The sequence below is a fragment of the Eublepharis macularius genome, chromosome 13 (assembly GCF_028583425.1).
Source record: "Eublepharis macularius isolate TG4126 chromosome 13, MPM_Emac_v1.0, whole genome shotgun sequence".
NCBI lineage: Eukaryota > Metazoa > Chordata > Lepidosauria > Squamata > Eublepharidae > Eublepharis > Eublepharis macularius.
Window position 1 is genome coordinate 13,615,675 of NC_072802.1, and position 20,842 is coordinate 13,636,516.

General features: G+C 45.1%; 1 protein-coding gene across 1 annotated transcript in view; it reads right to left on the minus strand.

The window, feature by feature from the left end:
* COL4A5 (collagen type IV alpha 5 chain) overlaps positions 1-20,842 on the minus strand; it is a 185,163-nt gene that overhangs the window by 163,948 nt on the left and 373 nt on the right. The gene's annotated exons all lie outside the window — the stretch shown is intronic.

Sequence of the window (20,842 nt, forward strand, 5' to 3'; positions counted from 1 at the left end):
AAAAACTGAGGACAGCCCCTGAGGACCTGGCAGTGCCACCGGCACCAGGTGTGGGAGACGGTGAGGCCTCGCTTAAGCCCACTGTCACATCCCAGATCTCTGCAGCTGCTGTCGACCAGGTCAGAAGAAGTCAGCCCCTGAAATGCTGGCAGCACCAGCTTGGGACACAGCTTCCTCTCAGTGGGTCTAGCCAAGTACAACCTTCATTGGTCTTTCCTTCCCCTTACGTCTTCCAGTGTACCAGAATAATCGCAGGTAGGCACAGCATATTTCTGGCTCTCAAGCACCCAAAGGTTGCCTCATCCATTCATTCAGTCACTTTACCATCCACATCCCACCCATCACCCCATATCATCCTTCTCCCACCCCCTATAACAACCCCTTCGCTGCATATTTCTCCGATTCAGTCTACATCACCTAGGGTTGCCAGCTCCAGGTAGGGAAATTTCTGGAGAATATGGAGGTGGAGCCTGGAGAGGGTGGGGTTTGGGGAGGAGAGGCGCCTCAGTGAGTTATAATGCCATAGAGTCCACCTTCCAAGGCAGCTATTTTCTCCAGGAGACTGATTTTTGTCACCTGCAAATCAGTTGAAATTGCAGATCTCAAGCCACCCCCTGGAGGTTGGCAACCCTACCATCACAGAATTATCCTCTTCCACTTTCCTCTTTTGTCTCCGCACACTCTCTTTATGCTTCACATCCTTTCTTACCACCCCTGTTCCCGCTCTGTAGCCTAGTTCACCTCCTCTTTAAATCCTGCTTCCTTCCTCTTCCACTCCCTTCACCCCTCATCTGTCTCCACAGCATGTCTTTAACCACCTCACCCCACTTCCCAGTCCTTCCCTCTTCCTCTCTTTCCCATGGCACACAGGGAAACTCGGCTGAAGGTTAAAGCCGTGCTGCAAAGCTTGGTTTCGGGACCTCTTCACCATGGCCCTGTGCTGCAGCTTTGAGGGAATTGCTCAGCAAAACAAAATGGCAGCCAAACTTGAGTTAGGTTACTCCTTCAATTGCCTGAACAAGTTAATTAGCCGATAATGTAATCTTGACACAAGCAGACAACAGCAGCTGTCTTTTTGGGGAGGAGGGGCTATTCCAAAAGGGAGTGGAAGGAGGCAAGTCAGATTTTACCTTCTCACTGTAGTTATCTGGGCATGCGCAGAAGTGTGCATGCCCTGCATTCTGGCATGTTTATCCCAAGACAAACAAAACCAAACCTACGTTTTGAAGCCAAAATAGTTTATGAAGATTGTGTGGGTCATGAACTCTTGAGTTGCTATCATAACGTTGTGTTACATTAAATCACAAAGGAAGTTATTAAATAAGCAGTATTATGTGCCATTTTCCAAAACAATTACAACACTGTTTTGAGTTTTAGAAGTTTTCCAGAACAATGCTCCATGTTGTTTGCAAGAGTACCCATCTGGCTTCTTCTCACAAACCACTGGGTGACGAGGTCTAGCGTGGCAGCCAAAAGGTTCAACCACAAGCCAGGAAGTCCTTGGCTAAAAACTTCCCTCTGTCATGAACTCTCAAGATGTGTTTAGGCATGTCGACCTCTTAGCTCCCATCTACATATGAAGACACTGCATGCAGGATTACAACTAGACCGTTTATCAGAAGTGCTCTGAACATATTAAAGCAGCACAGCAGATAATATGTTTATTGCTTTTCCGGCCAAAGCCATAAGCCATCCTCTTTTAAGATTTAACAGTCACCATCCAGCATACATTAAAAGAAACTTCTCATATAGCCAGTGTCTCAGGTTGCAGAACAACTGCTAAGAAGCTGCTGAATTTTAGAGAGAATGTTAAATCCTAGCAAACAATCTGGCTTACTAGGTTCCTGGGAGACCCGATTTCAAATACCTGCTCTACCATGGAAGATTTCTAGGTGACCTTGGGCCAGCCACACACTTTCAGTCTAATCCTCTCTGGGCCTGGTCTGCAAAGAGAGCGGAATATAAATATAATAAATAAATAAAGCCAGTTTGGGCCCCCACTGGGAAGAAAATAAATAAATACATATATAAATGCATAACATAATGTACCACTGGAAGGCTGAGAAGGAGCAGAAGGCAGACGGCTCTCTCTGAACAACCTGCAACCCTTCTGATATAATGAAGCCCTTAAAAGCCAGCTTCACCCTATTTATTTACTTCATTTATACCCTGCCAACGGTGACCCCTCAACTGGATTACATTGTTCTCTTCTCCTTTGTTTTATCCTCATAGCAAACCTTTGAGGCTGGTTAGGCAGAGAGTGTGTGACTGGCCCAAGATCACCCAGTAAGTTTCCACGGCAGAGGGGGGATTCAAAAATGGACCTCCCGGATCCCAGTCTGACCCCACAATCACTATAACACAATAGGGGAATCCACTTCCAAGGCAGGCTGAGCTTTATTTCCCTAAAGAATCCAGTAGCATCTTTAAGACTAACCAACTTTATTGTATCATAAGCTTTTGAGAACCACAGCTCTCTTCATCAGATGCACGGAGGGTATGAAGAAACTGGCCAGAGATATATAGGTGGTTTCTTCGTACCCTCCATACTGTCATGTATCTCTGTACCCATCCATCCATGTCATTGATCTAGGGGATGCTCATTGCTAATACTGTGGTTTGATTTCATATTGCAAATGCTATATGCATCACTTTCGTTTCTCTTCCTCCCAGCCTGAGAACACAGCTGTGTAATCTTTCTTTGAAGCTCACCAAAATGACCTTGTGGTGTCTGAAATGTTACCGTTTCTTTCTGTCTTGTCCAGCTGATGTATAAACTCCAGCGAACGTTCCCAGATCTCTTCCCGCTCAAAACTGGTGGGTTAGGGAGGAGGGAAATGTTTGAGTATATAGACCTGTACTTTCCTCAAGCCTCTATTCCTTACAAGGAAGCTGTACTGCTTGGAGGCTTTCTTGCTTCTAAGTAAACTATGGACCTGTATATGGAAATGATCTGATTTCTGAATAAAAAGCCATTTAACCAGGAACCTGTGTCTTGATGCAATGGTCCAGAGATCTGTCTGCTGTATCCTGTCATCCATAGCCTGACACATACATCTGACAAAGAGAGCTGTGGTTCTTGAAAGCTTATGCTACAATAAAGTTGGTTAGTCTTAAAGGTGCTACTAGACTCTTTACTATTTGCAACTACCGACTAACACGACTAACTCCTCTGGTGAAACCAAGAATCCCACCCTGCTTCTTATAGCTAGGTGTGCATAACTCCACCACTTATTACTGCCATATATCCCAATGCTGTTAAATAAGACAGTCTAGCAAGCAGCCACAAGCTGAAGGAAAACCCATTTGAGGAGAGTTCTGTGAAGTTCCAAATGACCTGCAGTGTGAGTGAGTATGGCTGGCACAACCAGCTCCTCACCTGAAGCAGCTTCACCGAGGGCCAAAGTACATGTCAAGTTTAACACACGTCAGGACACGAGCACTCAACCCGCTTGGTAGTCAAATGTTAGAGCAGGGACTGGGGATTAGCTCCAAATGGTGGGAGGGAAAGGAGGGGCTTCAGGCTTCCCTCCCGGGCAGCTTCCGCCACTGGAAATGGCCGAGAGGGGAGCTGTCTGACCCTTCCTTTGGCTCCTTGTGCTCCGAGAATGGGCAGTATTTGGAGTTGCGTGGGGTGACAAAGACATTTTCAAAGATTAGTCCTTGCTCTAACATTTGACTATGAGCTGAGTTGGACACCTGTTTCTCAACATGGGTCAAACGTAGCACATGTTTTGGCCCTCAGTGAAGCTTCTTCAGGCTTGGAGCTGCCTTCATCTGGCCCTGAGCTTTATTCAGATGACACAAACCAATTCACTCCTTCCTCTCCAAGACAAGACTTCCTGTTTGAACCAGCATCGAAACCAATTGCTTGAACAAATTGCAGGTTGTGTCTTGCCCACAACCATAATTTTATAATCCTGGTTTAGAATCCAGGCTTGCTGGCAAAAATACCACAAACAAGGGGGCTGTTAACAGTATTTTTAAGAATTGATTTTTTTTTTAAATTGCCCAAGATGGTTTACATATTCTGCATGCATACTTCATCTGGTTACCTTATAGCAACATTGGGGCTATAATACTTACAGCACACAGCTGCAAACACTCATAAAAGGAATGGGTTAATGTGTGCCCAGTAAATGCCCGCCAAATAAATCAAATCTTTGTTTTGAAAGAAGTCAGGTGTGTATTGCTTTTTGGTGAACGAATGCAGTCAGGGTTCAAAGGGAGAACAGAGAGAGAAAACCAAGGGACAAAATATGGCAGTTACGCTTGTGAACTGGCAGGCCTCATTCTCATTCCGAGAGAAGTGACAGAATGTCTGAGATGCATCTTCAGCAGCAATGGTGCCTGAGAAGTTATTTCATTTAATTTTGGAAAGAACCCTAGCCAGGTGAAGGGAATGCCGGTGATGCTTTTGATCTAGCTAGTGTCCTTGTGCAAGGGAAACAAGTTAGTGAAGTGCCTTGTCTAAGTCAAAAGCAGGTATCTCAACCAGACATGGGCACGAACCAGAAAAAAACTGACCCATGGGATTCGTGGGGTTTCCACGAACCACAAACTGGCATGGAACTGGCCCAGTTACAAACCAGTTCATGGTTCGTGGGGTTTAAATGCCCCTTTCTGGCAGGGAAAGGGGCATTTAATTGTTTAAAGCGCCCTTTCCTGCCGCTTGCAAGGGGAGGACGCTTTAAACTATTGGCTGGCTGGCAGGGCCCTTTAAACGGCCCCAACTTGAGCCCCCAGCACCAGCCCCAGCACCAGCCCCAGCCCCTCACCCCTCCAAGCCCCAGCCCCCAACTTACCCTTCCCTCTGATGCTGGGGCGGTGGAGGCCTCCTTCGCTGCCCTGCAGGCCCGCACAGCAGAGGGGAAGGTCAAAAATGCCCTTTCCGCCCCTCAAATGGCAGCCGCGGGGCAGAAAGGCCATTTTGGGGCTCCTCTGCTGCCCTGTGCACTCACAGGGCAGCGGAGGAGGAGGAAAAGGGCCCTCCTGCCCCTCAAATGGCAGCCGTGGATGCCATTTGAGGGGTGGAAAGGCTGTTTTTGGGCAGAGGAGGCCTCCACCACGCCAGCATCAGATGGAAGGTAAATGGGGGCTGGGGCTGGGGGCTAGGGGGTGGGGGCTGGGGGCTGGGACGTTTAAAGGGCCCTGCCTCTTGCAAGGGGCAGGAAAAGTTTAAATGGCCATTTCCCCCAGGGAAATGGCCATTTAAACTGGCCCTTTAATACCAACCAAACGAACCAGTAGTCCAGTTCGTGGAAGTTCATGGAAACAAGCTTCCATGAACCCTGGTTCGCGAATTCCAAACCGGGCTAGTTCGTGGGTTTTTTTGGTTCGTATTTAGGTTTGTGCCCATCTCTAATCTCAACACCGTATGACAGAATGCCTTAGAGGCTTCTGGGACACTATTTCATTTCATGAATGGAGGGTGCCTGCCTATTTATTCAAGATGGAAGACTGATTCTTAGACCAGAAGTCCCCTACCTTTTCTATTCTGCAGGCACCTTTGGAATGTTGAGAAAGGGTAAGGGGCACCACCCCAAAATGGATGCCAAAGAAGGCAGAGCCAAACAGAATACCTCTCTGGAAAGAGGAAAATTTGAAGGAGAGACCAGACACACACTAATTAAGGAAATCCCAGGTGCTTACCACACCTCCAGTGGAAAATGAGGGTAGCCAGTAACAAGCCCTGTCTTATCATGGCTCCACCCACTTTCTGAAAAGTTTGGCAAGGACCAAGGGAAGTACTGACGGGTGACATGTACCCACTTGCACCACGTTGCAGAAAAACAGTATTGGAAAATATTCCACCCCACATCTCTCAAAGGCAGTAAAACCATGACAAGTAGCACTCACAGACAGATGGTTAGCATGCTGCCAGGTAGACAGACAGAGATTACAGCACCTAGTAGGGTTTTGCATAGAATTTAATACCAGCCACACACTTGAGGCAGAAGAGAACATGTGCAACAGTTTGTTGCCATTGGAGCTACTGAAGAAAAGAAACCTGCACACAAGCTTCAACAAACACAAATACAATTTATGTTCAGAGAGACTGAATTTTTTTATCTGCTTGAATGGCGTAATTCTCATGTTATGCTCAATGCATGGACAGCTGAACATGTACTTCAAACCCCACATTTATCCAGATACTGCAAAGTTGCAAAGTGAATGCAAGTTAGTGCTTTCTTATAAACATATGCACATGTTCCCTGTAATAAGATGCATAAGTGATGGGGATAGAGACTATAGAGTTTATTAATATGAACTGTATACCCTATTACTCTAGTCTACCCTATTACACTATTCATTGAAATGTCTTTGAAACTGACTGTACTGATTCACACTGTGTACTGTCTCAGTGAGAAAGTTGGACTATAACAGTGAAATCCTAAACATAGTTACTCCAGTCTAAACCCATTGATTTAAATGGGTTTAGAATGGGGTAAGGATTTCACTGTAACTAACATACTAAATAAGTGAACAGGACTAGAGTGAGCCTAGCAGAGAACATGTGTGGCCATACTCTGCAGGGGGTGGTGCCTGCCCACTTGTGCCTGCTCTCCCCACATGGTGAGTCTAAAGGGGGGGTCTGTACGAGGCTTAGCAAGCACATCAAGTAATAAGTGAACACTTGGAGAATTTTTATATGACTAGCTTCACTAGGCTAGATGCACTAATAGCATTTACACATGAACCTTCCAAGGATGCCAGAACAGGAAGAAGATCTACCTGTGGGACAGGACTCGACTAGACCTATGCCAAGAAAACGTTGCATACCCTCAAAAGAAACTGCTTTTCATTATTTGCGAGCCTGGAATAACAGGACACTATTTCCCCTCTTCCATCCTACACTGGCACAGTTTTAGAGCAGTTGTTATCTTAAGGGAAAAGCCTAAAATTGTGCTGTATGCCAAGAGAATAAAACTAGAAACTTGTCCCTAGAGAGACCTTCCTGCAGTTCATTCCATACAACCAGATTTTTTTAAAAAAAGTGTGCGTGTGTAAATTCTACCATTGAAAAAATAAGCTAAGAAGTCCTCATCTCTCATGACCCAAACTGCCTTGGTCAAGCAGGCTTTTTGGCAGGTCCAGTAGAACCAACAACCTTTCCCAAGTACTGGTCTTGGCCCTGAACATAAATGTCTGACTCTAAGATGAGGACACAGAATTCTCCATATACATCTTGGTCTAGAAACAGGACCAGTTTTTTAATCTTGCCAGTGATTTGTAGTTTTCTCCTCCTCTCTAAAGAGTTCTCTTAAAATACAAAGACTCTAGCTTTGACCTTGCAGTCAAACAGCATGCTTGAATGTATCTTCAAAGAAGAACTTAAAACTGCACAAACTTCAGAGCTACATGGGACCCCAGAAAGTAGCTATATCATTGCAGTTCTTCCCAGCATGTGATCCAACAGCACACAATTCACCCCATCCAGATTGTAACTTCTAGCCAGTGGAGGATTGTTGACCAGCAAAAGTGGCCCTTAAATTTTGTCTGACTCCCAAGAATTTCCTGTGTATTTCAGGCAGGACCCACAGGGCAACTTCCATGTTAGATTTTCCTATTTGCATACTGAAAAGCAAAAAAATGGGTACAAAAGCAGAGAGAAACTGTCAGAGATACAATCCTCTAATGCTGGTGTGGCCAAACTGGAAGATGGGCTTTTTGCCTGTTCCATGGGGCAGACCTTCCGTCGTTTTCAAACAGGATCGGTTCAGTTGATCAGCAGTTACACAGAGGCACACACCTGAAATGCAGAATATCCCCTGCCATCACAGCCCCCCTACTCCATTAACCACTTTAATGAGCAGCCCAATCTTATTGCTCCCTGCTTATCCACGGTCAGAAGTTTGCACTGTCTTATTACATCAGCTGGCTTTAAAAAGAGGGATTTGTCAAATTCACGGAGGATAAATCCATCACCAGATACTGGATAGCTAAACAGGACCTCCATATTTAGAGGCAGCCTTTCTCCAAATACCAAGTGCTGATAGAAACGGCATGACAGTGGTGGGAGGGGCCTTAGCCTTTGTGCCCCTGCTGGTGGACCTTCCAAGACGCCTCACTACCCACTGTGGGAAGGAAGAAGCTGGGCCAGATGGACTATTGCTTGGCTCCAAGAGGGCTCTTCTTAAGCATCACTGCAAATCTCCAGTGTGACAAGCGGGACGGAACTGGCAAATTCTTCCCTGCCTTCAAAAGCCAAAGCCTCCCATCAGTTCTGCCTGTGGCAGGCCTAGCCAACGCTAAGAAGCCTCTCCTGCAGTACTGTTGACTGTTCCCGTTCTTAATACCTCTGTCTCCCTCCTTTCATACATCTGCTGAACAAAAGGTTTCATCTGAAAAGTAATCGCACATAAGAGGGATTCAGAATAAATTATATATGCTCCTAAATCCCTTCCCTGACACACATTCTCCCATTAGAGAAATCCTTAAATTGGAAGTATCCACCAATTTTAACAGATATGTAAACTAGTGGTTCCCAGGCGTTCATAATTCACTTATTATTTTAAAATATGTATATCCACCCTTTCTATAAAGCTCAAAGTGTCTGATGTGTGTGTGTGTCTGTCTTTACCAGAAAACCACATATTGTTTCCATTTGTTTCTCTATTGCTTTAATGCTGGATAACGTCCCTAGGTACAGATTACCACCCCTGAAATTGTATCCCTATGATAATTTTTGGAACCACATGAGAAAATTTACACAGGCTCTTCCTACCGGATTACTGCTCCCCCTCCCTGGTTGGGTGATAATTCCAGATGTCACTAGGAAGAAACAGGAAAAAGGCAGGCGCAATGTTGCTGCAGAGCTGGGATAACACTCAAAGCTTTCCTAGGCTAAGTTGGATCCACAGGTCATTGGAGACTGCGCTAGTGTTAACATTCAACTCCAGGATTTTCCTGCCCATATAGAAAAATTCAGGAGGTAAATGATCATAACAATTTAACATTCACTACAGACACAGGACTCAGCTGCTCGTACAAAGAACGGCGTGGTAGTCCTCTCTGATGACTGCAGCTTACAGGGTTTTGTTTTTGTAGGAAAACAGAGCGACTTGTCAGAGTCCTAGGACTATCTGTCAAGGCCTTTGGTTGGGACATGGCTGGAATGTCTTGTTTATTTAGACAAGGGGAGCATCTGGGCATAACAAAGCTGGAAATTATCGAGATTCAGAAGCGGTTGGATAAAGGTGTCCTTATACACAAAAAATGCTACCTTGTGTCAATCAAAACGACACTTTGGGGTTTGTACCACCTCTCCAGGCACCCATCCTTTAAGCCTCTATCCACCCAGTTTAGTGTCTTGTAGTCTCAGCTTCAGGTGACCCAGCTCTTAAAACAAAAAATCAAAAATGACCCACAACATTGCCCCCTTTCCATGTTTACTACAGCACCATTTTAAAAAAAGAATTGCTGTTGCACCAAGTTGCTCCACCAGCTCTTTTGTGCTTTCTCCGTGTTTCTGTTATTTCTTATTTTTCAAAATTGGTTTAAGACAGGGCTCAACAAATCCCAGGCTCTAGGGCACCCTGAAATTTCATTGTGTCACTTAGTATTTTCAGGAGTGATTTATTGTATGTAGGCCCTTGGTAATTCTCAGTAGAAACACAAAGGTTATTTAGTTTCATGTAGGTAACTGTGTTGGTCCATAGTCGAAGGGTAAGATTTGGGTCCAGTAGCACCTTGAAGACCAACTAGATTTCCAAGGTATGAGCTTTCACTCTTGAAAGGTCACACCTTGGAAATCTAGTTAAGCTTATCTGAGTGAGGGTTAGAGGTTAGATTTTTGTTATGAGGGCAACCAGGTTTACCCCATATTTTATATGCTACAATATTTTTGTAGCTTTAGATAAAAATGACAAGAAAAATATGAAGAGTTTAGGATTAGGTTTTATCAGGGCTTTTTTTCAGCGGGAATGCGGTGGAACGGAGTTCCGGAACCTCTTGAAAATGGTCACATGGCTGGTGGCCCTGCCCCCTGATCTCCAGACAGAGGGGACTTGAGATTGCCCTCCGCGGAGGGCAATCTCAACTCCCCCCTGTCTGGAGATCAGGGGGCGGGGCCACCAGCCATGTGCCCATTTTCTCCGAGGGCAACCCACTGAGTTCCACCACCTCTTTTCCCAGAAAAAACGCCCTGGGTTTTATGGTAGAACTAATTTAAATGTATGGTGACTAAAATATAAAAACTTGAATGCTGATAAGTAAGTCGGGCTCCTAAACTGTTAACACGTCTCATAAAGTTGAAGAAAATGGGTCATGGTTTAAGAAGATCACTTCCCTAAGTATGAACAGTAACATCATTATCAGACCTCACTGAACACACAGAAGTACTCGCTTTCAAAAATAAGGATTAAAATTAAGAGCCCTTTCCCAGCCACCCTATTTTTATCCTGCCTTATTTCCAAGGAGCTCAGGATGACATGCATGTTCCACCCTTATCCATTCTATCCTCACAACAACCCAGTGAAGTAGGTTACACATATACATATATATGCCATACATATATAAAATCAGAACATTCCCAGACAACAGTTCTTAGGCTCTTAAAGGCTTCTGTTTTGAGGCTTTGGTTCCCTTGTTTCCCCCCCTCCAAGCCCTCTAGTATACTTTCTTTTAGTATACTCTCTTTCTCTTTTGGAGTTAGGATAGCTGGTGCCCACTTTCTAGTAACCCAAGTCCCCTTTCTTCACACATCGTTTTTTCCTTCAGTTGTTAAGTAAATTTGAAGGTCTTCACAGGCAGTTTCCAACCACACCCGACCAGGGAGCTCTTCACTCTCCAGAGCTACCTCCCTGTTTGACTGGGAAGGGAAAATCTCCTCTCCTTAGAAGATCTATCCCCTTTCTTTGGCCCATTTGGGAGTCTACACTTGCTTCCCAAACCTCCTTGCCAACTTTCCCCAATTCTCCTGCCAGTGTTAAAACTGCTCTCCAACTCAAGTCTCCCAACCCTTCACACTTTGCTCTCTCTCTGCTAGGACTGAAAACACACCCTCCTCTTTCCAGCTCAAATCCCTTGGAGTAGCCTGTTACTCAAAGCTCTGTGTGTCTGTGAGGGATTAGCCCTTGACAGTCCTGCAGCTGTGTGTGTACAGCCCTTCCAAGCTTTTTAGAACGTGCAGTCCGTCAGCCTCCCTCATAGTCCTACTCCAACTCCCTAACATGTACACCGAGGCTTGCCATTTGCCCACTCACGGTAGGTAAACTTTGATCCTAGGCCCCAATCTCTTGCCCTTGAGAAACTGAAGAGTGGGAGAAAAAAATGGCCTTTGTAACAATGCTCTAGGAATTTCCTCATGTCTCTATGATCTTTACCATAGAGATTTGGGGAATTCCTATGGTGTCATTTGGAAGAGCTATCACAAACACCTCAAATTCCACCCTCCCCACACACTGCTGTCAAAATCTCATAGCATTTTATGAGGTAGTGCTGGCAACTCTAGCTAAACCACACTGGTTCCATTGAACAGTAAGGAAAGAAGCTGAAGTTTGGCTCCAATTACTACAATAGATAGAATGGAGTAAAGTGTGTGTTCGTCATCCTACATATACTCGTGAAGTATTCTGCCCCCTTCTTTTCTTCAACTGGATATCAGGATACACATCTCAGAAGAGACAGTACTTGAGTCTTTAATGCCAAGTTCCAGAGGGGCAGCTGTGTTTTCTCTACTGCAGCCAAAAGTCAACAAGAGTCTTGTGTCACCTTAAAGACTAACAAATCTATTATGGCATAAGCTTTTGACAGCCACAGGATATCCCGTCAGTTTCAGAATCCCAAGATCTCACCTGCTTCAGAAGAGATTTATTTTAAAACATTTCATCACCATCTACTTCACAAATACATACAGGCTTCCTGGGCCTCGATTTCCCACTGTCATCCCCCCTCTATTTGTTAGCATTAGAAACTAATTCTTAAACAATTAAATTAGTCTGCAACCCAGCCAGGAAGAGAGCCACACTGGTGTACCTAGAGTTGCCCGGTCTGGGTTAGGGAATTCCTGGCGATTTGGGGGTGGCACCTGAGGAAGGCAGGGTTTGGGGAGGGGAGGGACCTCAGTAGGGTATAATGCCATAGAGTCCACTCTCCTAAGCAGCCCTTTTCTCTAGGGGAGCTGGTCTCTGTTGCCTGGACATCAGTTGTAATTCTGAGAGAACTCTAGGCCCTATCGGGATGCTGGCAAACCTAATTTTACCTCCCACGTGGCTGCCATTATGATACCTGGAGGACTTCCTCTTGGCGGAAGAGACGCTTTCATGCATGTTGGTTCTGATCATTCCCCACTCATGCTGCAACTATATCCCCTTGGCTCCCCAAATGAATAAGAACATGCCATATACTTGGCGGACAACCTATCTCCTTGCAATTCTACCCTTCAGTTCAGATCTTTTACTGAGGCCCCAGCAACGCCTAGCACATGACCAAAACTCTACAGCTTAGCTCTATGGTTCAGTGGGAACTTGGGAAAGTTAGTGAGCAGCAACCAAACTGCCCTGGTTGAGGCCAAACGAACATCTCTCCAGCCAAGGATCACCAGTAGCTGCTTGTCCACAGAGTGCAAGGCCCTGCAGGGGACATAATGGGATAGGCAGTCCTGCAGGTATGCTGGTCCCAGTCCATAAAGGGCTTTAAAAACCAAAAACAGGTATTAAACTAGACCCGGAACTCGACTGGGAGCCAGTGCAGCCGGCACAGCGCTTGGTGAATACATGCCCTAAATGGTGTCCCAGTAAGGACACGTGCTGCTGCATTCTGGACCAGCTGTAACTTCCGGGTCAAACTCACGGGCAGCCCAGCGTAGAACGAATTACAGTAGTCTAACCTGGAGGTGACCGTTGCATAGATTACCAAAGCCAGGTCCTGGGGCAAGAGATAGGGTGCCAATTACCTGATCTGCCAAAAGTGAAAAAATGCGGATTGGGCAACAATATTGCTTCCTAGCACTGGGTTCAGAGCTTTACTGCCTCTCCACAGGGATATTTTCCCTTCAGTTATCATAGCTAGTAGCCACTGATGAACTTATACTCCATCAATTTTTAGAAATTTTGAAGACATAGAAGGGAGGTTATTCCCCAGTTTTCTTCTCGAAAAGAGAGAAATACATGAAATATTTACTGTGTTATATTACTGTGGAGAGTCAGTTTGGTGTAGTGGTTAAGAGCGCGGGACTCTAATCTGGAGAATCGGGTTTGATTCCCCATTCCTCCGCTTGAAGCAAGCTGGGTGGCCTTAGGGCCGGTCACAGCTCACAGGGTGATTGTTGTTGTGGGGATAATAATAACATACTTTGTAAACCGCTCTGAGTGGGCGTTAAGTCAGCCTGATGGGCAGTATATAAATTGAATGTTATTATTATTTTTATAATGTCTGCTGCTTTAACATAAAATGCATTATTTAAAACCTATCATATAGAAATTTAAAAATATAAACACCGTAGCTTCTACAAGTTGCAAATATACCTAAGCACGACAGACAGACAGGATGAGCTAGAAACTACTTTTTTAATTTAATTTTTTATTTTATTCATAGAATTAAAAGCCAAAATAAAAAGGGCAGAAAGCAAAAAAGAAAAGGATAATAAAAAGATTACAAGAAGACAAACCTTAGAAATAAAAGAAAACAATAATATGTATTTCATTTCCATTCTTCTCTACAACACTTATCCTTTTTAGCAAACATCATACTTAAAATTTAATCTCTCCAAAATTTTCTTTTCCCTTCCATTTGTTTTTTCCCAGATTTATCTTCTTAAAAATCAAAGCCACAAATCATCACATCATTTTTCCTTGTTTCATGCAGGGGATTTCGACCAGTAATATTCTACCATCTTCCGCTGAACATATCAAAGATGGTTTCAGTTCTTTTGTGCATATAAAAGCCTAGCTGCTGTAGTCATATACAAAAATAAAACCTCATGCTGTTTTTCCAACTGTTTGTCCATTAATCCCCCCCAAAAGGCTTCTGGCTTAAACTGACTTTAGAATTTTTTGTATTATCATATGGATTTGAATCCAAAATGTCCTAGCTTTACGGCAAGTCCACCAAAGATGATAGAATGTTCCTTCTTGTTTCTCACATTTCCATCATTTATTCAACATACCTTTACTCATTTTAGCTAATTTGTCAGGGGACATATACCAGCGATACATCATTTTATAAAATTTTTCTTTTAACTCAAAGTAAATTCAAGCCCCTTTATCCACATATTTTCCCACTGATCCATCATTATACCCAAAATTTTAGCCCATTTTACCATACAGTCTTTCACAGATTCTTCTTGTTTCAAATGTCAGTAACAGCTTATACATTTTAGAAATAACATGTTCATCATGTAAACACAGTTCTTTTTCAAACTCAGTCTTGTCATGTTCAAAGCCCCATAATTTTTAATCTAATTTGAATCTTTCTAAAAGTTGAGCATAAGAAAACCGTTGACATTTATAACCTTTAGCTATTAAATCCTCCCTTGACTTCAATTTGCAATCTCCCTGTGAGAATTCTAGTAAATCTCCGTAAGTCAACCACCCCTGTTTGAAAATCATCTCTCTTCTATAAAACGCTTCCTGTGTTGAAATTCAAAATGAGGCCTTCTATGTTAGTCTCAGTTTATATTTGTTCCAGATTCTCAAAATGGCTCTCCTGATATAATGATTTTTAAAGCCTGCATTGACCTTTACTTTGTCATACCACAAATAGGCATGCAATCCAAATCTCAGGGGCATGAGCTATACACCACTGTACCCTATGCTACCAATGACCGGGATAGCCCAGGCAAGCCATATCTCAGAAGCTAAACAGGGTCAGCCTTGGTTAGTAATTGGATGGGAGATCGCCAAAAAAAAAAAGACCGGAGTCGCTATGTAGAGGCAGGCAATGGCAAACCACCTCTGTTAGTCTCCTGCTTTGAAAGCCCTAGTCACCATAAGTCAGCTATGACTTGATGGCACTCTCCACCACCATGTTACCAGTAGTGCACTCATCTTAGTTTTGGTCATCCGAGAGGAAAAATAAAAATAAAAGCTGAGAGTACAAAACACACACTTTGTAATAAAAAAGTGTCTAATTGGACAGTAACAATGTTAGTCACAATAAATGTAGCAGTGTATTTGGATACAAATGTATATTAAAAACCAGGCCTTTTTTTCTGGGGAAAGAGGTGGTAGAACTCAGTGGGTTGCCCTCGGAGAAAATGGTCACATGGCTGGTGGCCCCGCCCCCTGATCTCCAGACAGAGGGGAGTTGAGATTGCCCTCCGCGCCGCGCCAAGCGGCGCGGAGGGCAATCTCAACTCCCCTCTGTCTGGAGATCAGGGGGTGGGGCCACCAGCCATGTGACCATTTTCAAGAGGTTCCGGAACTCCGTTCCACCGCGTTCCAGCTGAAAAAAAGCCCTGTTAAAAACTATGAACTTATTATAATACATTTTATAGCATACTAATTGTGAACAAAATTAGTCACATTTAAGCAATGACTATATCCTTGAAAATACTGACTGTATCGATGGGACACACAGTGCCATAAAATTCCACGGAAGGGGTCACTAAACTGCGGGTGCCTTTGGAATCCCGACACACGGTGGTATGCCATGTGGTGGCATGGACCTCTCAGTGCCTTTTGGTACCATCAGTCCAGAGGTTCCCACCCTGATTTGAGCAAAAGTATCGTTGCGCAGCTCACGGAGCAGAAACAGCCGTCGCTTATCGACGTTAAGTTTTGCAAGCGTGGACCATAAGCGGGACCTATTGATTGAATTGAATGCGGCAGCCAAGTCAACAAATGCTACATAAAGTGCCTTTGTTGGCCCATTTATTCCAGAGTAAGCCAGTTGTTATAGCGTTTGACGGTGGTCTATAGATCCAACACCTTTCCGAAATCCTGCTTGTGTGGGATGAATTATTTTTTCGGTGGTCACCCAATCTTCCAATTTTGCCAGCAGATATTTGCTATACAATACCATCAATCACAGTATCCTTCTGCACCTTTAAGACTAACAAACTTTCTTGTAGCATAAGCTTTCGAGAACCACAGCTCTCTGTCAGATGCATCGTCAGATACACAGGTCCCCCATGGTTTTCAACATTTATGTAAAGCTGCTGGGAAAGATCATCCAGAGATTTGGGCTGACTTGTCACCAATTTGAAAAAGGGCCTTCTCTGTCATGGCACCAAAACTTCAGAACGCCCTCCCCAGAGAGATGTGTCTGTCCCTCTCTACTGCTGTCTTCTGTCAGCAGGTGAAGCCTTTTTTGTTTGGTTTGGTGTAAGATGTCTTGTGTAGAGAGACTATCCAAAGGTCGCTCAAGGTACAGAAGTCCACCATGTCTACTTTACTGGGAATTTTACTGGACAGAAAAACCAACCTGGTAAGGTAGACTGGGTCTACACAAGCAAGCGAACAAGGTGGCAGAATGGACCATATAGGGTTGCCAACCTTCAGATGGTGGCTGGAGATCTCCCTGAATTCCACCTGATCTCCAGGCAACAGAGATCAGTTCACCTGCAGAAAAATGGCAGCCTCGGGGCAAACTCTATGGCATTATACTCTGCTGAGGTCCCGCCCCTCCCCAAACCCTGCACTCCCCAAGTTCCACCTCCAAATTCTCCAAGAATTTCCCAACCCAGATCTAGCAACTCTAGGACCGTGCCACTTGAGACTGCAGGTGAGGGATTACATCTGCCTGAGCTGCTCTACACCTGAAGTCCCCTCTTAAGTGGAGAACTGGTACAGCAAGAGAACAACTAGGCGAGGCCTTCTCCTTTAGTTGTTTTTTCCCCTATTTGTGGGGAGTTTATACGTGGTGGAACATTAAAAATGTTAAGTTCCCCATCGGTTGTCTGAAGTAGTGCAACCTACTTTTCCACATCTTTTGCTGCACATGTAAACCAAGCTTTAAAGAGAACAAAGTATTTTTCAAAATAAGAAAGACCATGCCCTGGGACAGGGCCGTTGCCACCTGCTTCCTGCAGAAATTGCTCCCCCTGCACCTTCTCCAGAAAAGAGATAAATGACATTGTGTATTGTCAGCTACTTGCAAGCCAGGAACTTCCCTGCCCCACGTCCCCCCTTGCTGGAGGTGTCTCCAAAGATGGGAAAGGTGAGCCTCATAACCTGACCCACGCCAGCTTGCGCTATTAATCATGCAACTGATTTTAGATCCCTTTCTCTCCACAGCTGTGATGGTATTCCAGCATTCCCTGGAAATCCGGTTGGTCTTTAAAGTGCTACTGCACTCGAATCTTGCAGAACTATTCTTTACTTAAGAGTTAACTATTTGCGCAACCAGGATTCCCAAAACTGTGGGAGCAGAAAAGAGAAATTAAGTAAATCCCAGTAACTCCCCCCCCCATCGCATGATAAGCTCAAGCAAGGGGTGAGACCTTATTGGTTTGCGACTGGTCAAATGTTCTCAATCTACTTCCTATTATTATATGAAGTCACCTTGCAAGTGGCAATTTTTAAATTTTTTTTGGCTATGGTGTCATTTGTTAGTAAGGACAAGAGGCACAATTATCACCCCCTGCACCCAAAGCCCAGAGGCAGGATGGGGTTGGGGGGGCAAACTTAGCAATGTAACAGAGCTCCCCCTACTGGCCACCTGCTATAACAACATGGAGCGCTAGCAGCCTCTAGCAGCCCAGGTTTGCCTACATTCAAAGTTATTTTTTATTACAATTTTCCCAAGACAATTTCATCGCTTTACAGTTACCTAATTCATTTTTGTAATTAGCATAAATTTGCAAGATTAAGTTATAAGTTTTTTTCCAATTAAAATATATTTTAAAGCAAGTGCTTTAGAAATAACCAGGTATCTTTACACCAGTAAAATGACCAACCCTAAGACTGAGTGACTTAAAGCTCTATTAGCCTAGCAAGTGCTAGACAAAGGAATCCCAGCCAGTTACACTGCCATCCTCAGACATATTTGCCTTTACTCAAATAACAATTATAATAATTTTATATCCTTTAATGGGCATACTCTTTCTCTACAACAAAAAAAGGGGGGGGAGTACAGTTGCCTAAAAATTGAATTTTTTGTTCTATTTGTCATTTTAACAGTATGGTTGATTGGCTTACAAACATTCCAACAATGCTATACCATGCAATTATAAAAAGTGAACTGCTACTACTTGTCACATAATTTTATAATTAGAAGCCAATCAGAGAATTATACAGCTATTAATGATAAATAAAAAGACCCTGGAGCCATTCATTTGCAACCAGCAGTCCCCAACACATAACCAGAGATATTAAAGAGGTACAGAGAAATCTTAAATAATTATTAATCCTTGTTAAATAGTTCTACTCTTAAATCTGATTTGGCCAAGACTGCATTACACATTAGGCAAGAAGAAGCAGAGATAATCATCAAAAATGTCAGCTCATTCTTTTGCAGTTATAAAAAGCTCCGGGATAGATTGGAAGACAAACATCTGGCCCACCTTTGCATATGCAGACTGTAATTTTACCTATTCCATTCAACCAGTTTTCATCGCTGCACAGTAGTCATTCAGCATACTCTGCTGCTCAACCAGAAATGTTTCTAACACACAAAACTACAGTCAATTCTATCGCCTCTGTTCTTTTTTATTTTAGAGGAGGCCAGGATATTGCATATTATTAATCTAACTTCATCTGGTGCTCCTTTGACCATCCTGGAACTAAGATATATCATCTCTGCCTCTGAAAACATGTTAAACAAAAGTCACTGTTACATCTTGTACTGCAGAATAAATATGCTTTTTGCAGAAAACATACAACATAAATTGAGAATTCCATGCTTCCTGACAATCAGAAAAAAAGTTGAATGCCTTCAGCAACAGACGTGCAGACTAGCTATATAATAAAACCAGAGGAGTTAGTCATGTTAGTCTGTAGTCACAAAATAGTAAAGAGTCCAGTAGCACCTTTAAGACTAACCAGCTTTATCATAACATAAGCTTTCGAGAACCACAGCCCTCTTCGTTGAAAACTTATGCTACAATAAAGTTGGTTAGTCTTAAAGGTGCTACTGGACTCTTTACTATATAATAAAAGGCAATACTCAAGGCTCTCCATGGTTTACAGTGCAATCCTAAGCAGAGTTACTCCAGTCTAGACCCATTGAAACCAATGGGCTTAGGCTGGAGTAATGCTGTTTAGGATTACATGGCTAGACAAGCAACAGGTACTTGAAAATATCCGTGTTCCCAACTTAACTCACTTAAATGTACAGAATTCTTCTTTTCCCTACAAATATGGAGAGGGGGCTAGGAACATAGAGGGAAAGCCCTGATAGCGCAGACAGCATGAAAGGACAAATCACACATTTTTTATAATGGAATACAGAGGATATTTCATACAGGCATCCAAAATAATAAAGTATGAGCAGAGCCAAAGCAGACAGTCCGGCAAGAATGCATCCCACCAGTGCCCCCCCACCCCCCAGGTGATCATGGTCAACACACAGGAGCCTTCTGTTGAGCACATTTTGCTGCCTTAGATTATGATCTGGGAAAATCTTGGGTTAAGTCTCACCTCTGCCACACACAGGGTTGCCAACTCCTGGTTGGGAAATACCTGGGGATTTGGGGATGAAGCCTGGAGGGGAGAGGAGGGACCTCAGCAGGGAATAATGCCACAGAGTCCACCCTCCAAAGCAGCCATTTTCTCCAGGGGAACAACTCTCTGTCATCTGGAGACCAGCTGTAATTCCGGGAGAATTCCATGCCCCACCTGAAGGTTGGCAACCTTGGCCACAGACCACCCCTCACCTGTAAAGCGGGTACAGTGAGGAGCAGGGCTGAGAAGGCAAGCACAGGCATCAACACACCACATCAGCAATTAGCAGCAGCCCGTTTATCAACCAGGCAGCTTCACTGCGGTTCATCCTCTGGCCTATGCCCAGTGAAAGCCTCGCAGGTTACCCAACCTCTTTGGCAGTGCCTCATCCTGGCTGGCCCCCTCCCAGCTCAGCATCTTCAGCAAAGGCCAGGCACAAGTCCGGAGCCTGAAGATACTCTCAGGCAGGCAGCCCTGTAGGGCAGGTAGGGTCCAGTGGCACCCTAGAGAGCAGCAGGGCTACCCACGGAGAACTCCCTTCATGTTTGAGAATTGCCCCGCAGCCTTTGCTGGGGATGCTGAGCTGGGAGGGGGGAGAGCCCAGAGGATCCCAGGAAAATCTGGACTTGACCCCTATGCTTCCTCCCCCCCCCCCCGTGGGGCTGCCAGGCTCCAGGTGGTGGCTGGAGATCTCCCGGCATTATAACTGATCTCCAGGTGACAGGCATCAGTCCCCCTGAAAAAAATGGCTGCTCTGGAGGGGGCAGTCTGTGACCCTGTGCCCCACTGAGGTCCCTCCCCGCCTCTCCAAGTCTCACCCCCAAATCTCCAGGAATATCCCGAGCCAGACCTGCCGCCCTGGGCAGGCGCTCTCCAGCCGGGCTCGCCTTCCGGCCTCAGGTGCTCCCGGCCTCCAGGCAGGGCGCCGCGGGGGAAGGGCTGAGCCTTCTGGCCGCACGCCCTTTTGCCCTGAAGCCGGGCCGGGCCGGGCCGCCCCGCCGCCCCTTCCCTCGGCGCCCCGCGAAGCCCGGGGAGGAGGCGGGCGGCCGCCGCTCCGGCCCTGCGCGCTAGACAAAACTATACATGCCTTTGTCTGATAAAGGCATTCCCGCGGAGGCAGGAGCTGCCCGCGCAGGCGGGGGGAGGCGGCGCAGCCACCTGAGGACGGCCCGAGCCCAGCCGGCCCCGCAGCGCCCGCAGCAGCCCCCCGGGCAGCGAGCGCGGCGCGGCGCGCAAAAGCCTCCCCAGCCAGAGCGCAGCACAGCCCGGCGCGGGGCTCCCGCCGCCGCGTCCTC